The sequence below is a fragment of the Cucumis melo genome, chromosome 2, assembly GCF_025177605.1.
Source record: "Cucumis melo cultivar AY chromosome 2, USDA_Cmelo_AY_1.0, whole genome shotgun sequence".
Classification (NCBI taxonomy): Eukaryota; Viridiplantae; Streptophyta; class Magnoliopsida; order Cucurbitales; family Cucurbitaceae; genus Cucumis; species Cucumis melo.
The window spans coordinates 8,206,981-8,213,076 of record NC_066858.1 but is presented as its reverse complement, the minus strand read 5'-3'; positions in this window follow the sequence as shown (position 1 = coordinate 8,213,076).

Below are 6,096 nucleotides of genomic sequence, written 5' to 3'. Positions count from 1 at the left end.
GTAAGCGATCATGCAGTCCAATGTAAATGATCGTTAAAAACTTCAAATCTAACGATCATGTTAAACATACTAAAAGATCGTGTTGACTATGGTAAGCAATCGTTTAGATCAAAAAAACACAATCGTGTAGTTCTTTTTAAACGATGCAAAAGAGCTTCAAATTTAAACGATCATATTGATCATGGTAAACTATCGTGTTGACAATGGTAAACAATCATTTAAATCATGTCAAAATAATATTTAAACGATTTAGATATTTTCAAATATGAGAAAGATAAAGTAATTTCAAAGAAATAGGAGATTTAAACACAAGAATAAATCGTTTAAAAATATGAAAAAGAAAATCTGGAAGAGGAAATGAAAAATCTAAAAGATAAAAGGAACAAATCACAAAAAAGAAGAAAGAGAAGTGATAAAAATCGTCTGCAATATTCAAGGTCAAATCTGAAAATTGTGGAAATATTTTAACAGCTTCATGAACTTTTTTTATTACACTTACTGTAAATTTTTTTTTTTTTTTGTTTTGTTACATTTATGTAAATTATCCTTACAAAATCGCAAAATTTCAAAATTTTATACTTTTTTAAAATACTTTTACAAACAAGAAATGTTTACTTATCATTTTTGGATAAAGTTTTATAAATTAGTGGTATTATTTAAATTTAGATTTAAAAAAAATATGGCTAGAAAATCTGAAAAGGGTTTTAATAATTTTTTTCACAATAAATATAATATAATAATAGATTAAACTCATATTAAATTGGAAAGAAAAAATAAAAGGTCAACCAGAATAATAGCAATCTACAGCTTGCTATTTGAAAAAATGAGAAAAGTATAAAAGAAAAGAAATTTGTAAAAACAAAAAGTACTCCTGTATATACCTAGAATGTCAACTACATTCTAAATCTAAAATAAATCACAATTACACTTTAAGAATTTCGGAAACACACAATTATTCATATACGCCTATCTAGTCAAACTCAACAGATCTTTCATCTTCATTTTCTAGGCATGTCACGTTTCCAATCTCCTTCATCTTCATTTTTGAGATAGACCTCTTACGCATCCTCAATTTCTTTTTTTCTTTTTCAACTCTCCATAGACCTCTTACGCATCCTCAATTTCTTTTTTTTCTTTTTCAACTCTCCATCTTTCATCCTCCTTTTTGCAAGTCCAGTTTCACTCCCAACATATTCAATCTTTCGGTTTCATTCCAGTTTCAGGTAATACTCAATTCTCTTCAATTGGGCAAACCCGAAAATTACACTTTGAAATGGCAAACCATTATCTCCACCATCCTTTTTCCAACTTCATACTGGATTTATATTTAAAGTACTAATCTCATCTTCAACTTCATCCTACATCTTCACGAAGAAGAATAGAAACAAATTACAGTCTCATTTGAAGCACGCAAACACTGATTTCCATTTTCTATCTTTCATCTTTGATTTTCAAATTTATAACCTACAATCTCAAACACTTGGGATTGAAGAATAAAAGTCTTCACTCAAAAGAGCAAATACAAAAGTTTCATCTTCTTTGTCTCTTAAGGAGAGATTTTGGCCGTTTTTTCCTAAAAATTATTTTTATTATTTAAATAGTAAAATGTAGACGTAATTTGAGGAGATTTTATCTAATAAAATACAATATCTTAATCTATTATGTTGAAGAAAACGACATAAAAGTAAATACTTCTAAGACCATTTTTTTTTTCATTGGACTCCCGAAATTATGTTTGTCAGTACCTTATTTCTTCAATCAAATGAAAATCCAACTATAGACTCAAACTAATATTGATAGAAATTATAATTTAATAAATGTTATTTAGTGAAATGAACATGTTTTTGTTTAAAAGTCTTTCTAAACACAATTAATTCATTTCAACCATTATATGTATTAATGGTACTGAACTAATTATATATATATATATATATATATATATATATATATATATATATATATATATATATATATATATATATACACGTACACAATGTTATATTTTTAGAATAAATTAATTTGAATTTAATAATAAATATTGAGAAACAAATTAGTTCTTACTAAAACAAAAAAGATATGAAAAAAAAATATTGATAAAATAATCTACTTTTAAACAATCGTTATTACTTAAAATTACACAAAGGTAAACACACAGAAACATTATGATTCGATATTTACAATGTGCAATTAAAACTTCTTGCTGAGGAACTGGGAATAGGAAAAATTGATGAACAAGATGAGACATGATCGAAAATAACAAAAACATCATCAGAGAAGGAATCAGAAAAGGAAAAAAAACAACCACAATACATCTTTATCTTCAACAATAGTAATAACATTAGGATTATTGCAACCATCAGTATCACGATACAATGTAAGTCGAGAAATTAAATATTTGGTAGAAGGAAAAAGTTTAGATTGAATTAGATAAACAAGCTAGTTGGCAGATGTCTTCAAAGGAACATACACTTCAATCAAATGGAAGTTATAATAACGGTTTTTTTCATTCCATCTACCATTGAACAAGATTTTTAAGCTTTTAGGGTTCATGACAATAGATTGTTCAATAAAGGAGATGAAGAATGATTGGTTATGAGTTAAAAATTAAATTTCAAACATAAATTAAAATTTAATATAAAAATTAATTTTAATTTTCAAATTATGAAGGGTTGAGATTCACTCTATTAAGATTATTTAAAAAGAAAAAAACAAGAGCTAGATTTAGTCAATAAAAATAATAATATGGTTTTTTGAAATTAAAAAAAATGAAAAAAAATTGTTAAAATTTATTACGATAGGAGTTGGATACGTTATTAATAACTCAAAATTAATTACAAATTCATAAGTGCATAACTCAGATTAAAAAAAACGGTTGTCATGTTAAATCCTGAAAACAGTGTTGAATATCCAATTACCTCGAAAACCATTAGTAGTTAGGGCTTGAACCAAGGGAAGGGGAAGGCACCACGACACCAATAACAAATTGTATTTAGCAAAGGAATTGAATCTTCTAAATCATCTTATTGACGTCAAATTTTTGGAAATCGTGTAGCAATTCCTCTGAATCCGTTTCCTAAAAATCCAAATTCCATAAATAAAAAAAAAAAAAAGACATGTTTTACCTAAATATTTTTAAAGATATTTGTTCTCTTTAATTTTTTATTTAAACAACAAAATATTCTTACCATTAGTCTCATGGGTTAATTTTAGAGTTAGCCTTTTGTGTCACTTTGAGCTACAATGGCACCAATGGATTTTAGAATAACAAGAATAAATTTAGAAGAATAATTTAATGACTAATGGAAAAGTAATTCTAAAATCAAGAAGAAGAATACAATCCAATTGACCTATTTGTCAAATCAAGGTAATTCAGATGCACCAATCTCTAAATATTTAGGGGGCGTTTGGGGTTAGGGTTGGCACTGTGAGCTTAGGTTAGTCCAATCCTAACTTCTGTTTGGGTCCAGTATTAAGGAAGGATTTCCTTAACACGGTTTCATTCTCCCCTCAAACGGCTGAAACCCTCCCCTGCCTTATCGTCTTCAACCCGTGTTCAGGCTTTTCCCCTCAACTCGTGTTCGTGCGAAACCCTTTTTCCCTTTCGTTCTGTGTTCTCTCTCATCCAATCCCCTCAAATCTCCCTCCTTGCTGCTTGAGGTTCCATTGTTGCGGCTGGGTGTTTCACTTGCCATTTCGTTACTCCGGATTTGATAAGATAGAAACTTTTACTGTTGTCTGCCAATGGTTGCCGATGGAGCTTGATAGAGAGGTATTAGACTCTTTTAAATCCAATTTTTTAGCAGATGATGAGTTTAACAATTTATACAAACTGATTTTGTTACACTTTCTGTTTTCCATATATGTATATAGCTCGATTTTTCAATTATGTTCTGATTTAATTTGTCTATGTTGTACTTTCTGTTGGGATTTAATTTGCCTATGTTGTACTTCCTGTTCTTCGTTTCTGTTTCTAATTTTTTAAGAAACAGACGTGTTTGGTAACGTTCTTGTTTCTTGTTCCCAAAATAATTAGGAAACTTTTCTGGTTTAATAAGAAATTTTTGGAAATAATAAATTAAAAGAGTTTCTCCTCGTTCCGTTCCTATTCTCTCCTTTCGTTTCTCCTCTTCGTTCTCGGGTTTTCTTCTCCTGCGATTCTTTTTCTCTCTTTATTCTCCATTTATTCTCCAGCTCTCTTCGTGCTCTGTTTCTTCTTCATTCTTGGATTAAAGGTATGACTCACAATCCCTCTTTCTCTTGCCGATTTTACTGATTGATTTTTCTTTCAGATCTTTTTTTTTTTTTTTTTTGCTGAGAATGATCAGAGGTGTTTGTTGTGTTTCTGTCTGTTTTTTTATGGCTCTAAATCCCTCTTTCTTCTGCAACGAGTTCGAAAAAGAGACGAATTTGTCTGTTTATTCTCATCATTCTTAGATGTATATACGGATAATGCAAAGAGAAAGAATGACATCCTTGAGAAAAGATCTTTTGGTTGTACATCTAGTGAAGTTGATGAGAACCAAACATCAAGCAAAAAAGATGATCTCCATGAAGAGTTGATGGAGAATGTTTAGACATTTTAAATACCTTTTAAAGACATTATGTCATCTACTTTTTAATATTAGACTTGAACTTGGACTTTGTATGTTTGTATTATGGTTCGGAAAAGTTACAGAAATTTTCTTTTCTTCCATCTTTGTCTGTTTCTTTTATTCTGTTTTTTTCAAACTGTTATTTGGTTCATCATGTATTATTTAGATTGGAGTAGCCAAATGTAAACGATAGTGTAAAAAAAGTAAAGGATCGTATAAAAAAATTATCATGTAAACAAATCTAAACAATCGTGTACCAAAATAATTAAAAAAATAAATCTAAACGATTGTGTATCATATTCAGAGTCAAATCTAAACGATCGTATACCAAATTTTGAAAAAAATCGTTTAGCCAAATATAAACGATCGTGTACCAAATTTTGAGCCAAATCTAAACGATCGTGTACCATATTTTCAGCCAAATATAAACGATCGTGTACCATATTTTGAGCCAAATATAAAGGATTGTGTACCAAATTTTGGGGCAAATCTAAACGATCATGTACCAAATTTTGAGCTAAATCTAAACGATCGTGTACCAAATTTTGAGCCAAATCTAAACGATCGTGTACCAAATTTCGAGCCAAATCTAAACGACCATATACCATATTTTGAGCCAAATCTAAACGATTGTGTGTCATATTTTGAAAAAAAAATTGTTTTATAACATTTGAAGGATAAATACAATTTTTTGTTTATGTTATTCTTTTTATTTGTGCAGTAGAACTTCTTTGTATTAAATGATATAAAGTACTTTTTGATCATTTTCATTTTTATGTTTGCAGAACATAAATTTTTATTAAATGTTTAATTGTATTGTCTCTTCCATCCGTTCAGATTATATGTTTTTTATATAGCTACTAGTACATACTAGTAGTAGATTTTATGTAGCTTCCAGTACCTTGAATCGCAGAGTTTGACTGGTAGGACTTTTGCTATGCTTTTAATCAGTTGTACCGAAGATTCCCTATTTTTTTGTCATTGATTTTATTGATGGATACTTGCTGTGTATTACTTCATATAATATTTTTTTTGTTTCCCTTCATTAAAGGTCATCTAACTTTCCCCATCTTCCCCTATACATACACTACGTTTCCTCATTTCATTTATCACTTTCACTTCTCTATCACTGCATTCTTCTCTCTGTTTATATCTTCTCCTTCGTAAGTGCCTTTTTTGTTCTAATTCTCTTTTCAATCTGCCTTATTTTTCCAAGTAATTCATTCTTCTGTTCTATTCATGTGCTTCTGCGATAAAGTTCTGTTATCCTTTCTCACTTACGAACTGTTTTGTATGTCTTTATATTCATCTATTGTATTGATGTTTACGTTATATTTAACATGACATGTATCGCATAGTAAATAGGGATATTTAACAAATTAGTAAGTATAGGATTTTAGTGAGTTCATAATAAGCTTTAATTAGGGATTTCTAACAATGTATATGGATATTGTACTAATTCACTTAGTATATATTTTATAGGAAAGTTTACATACTTTGTAAT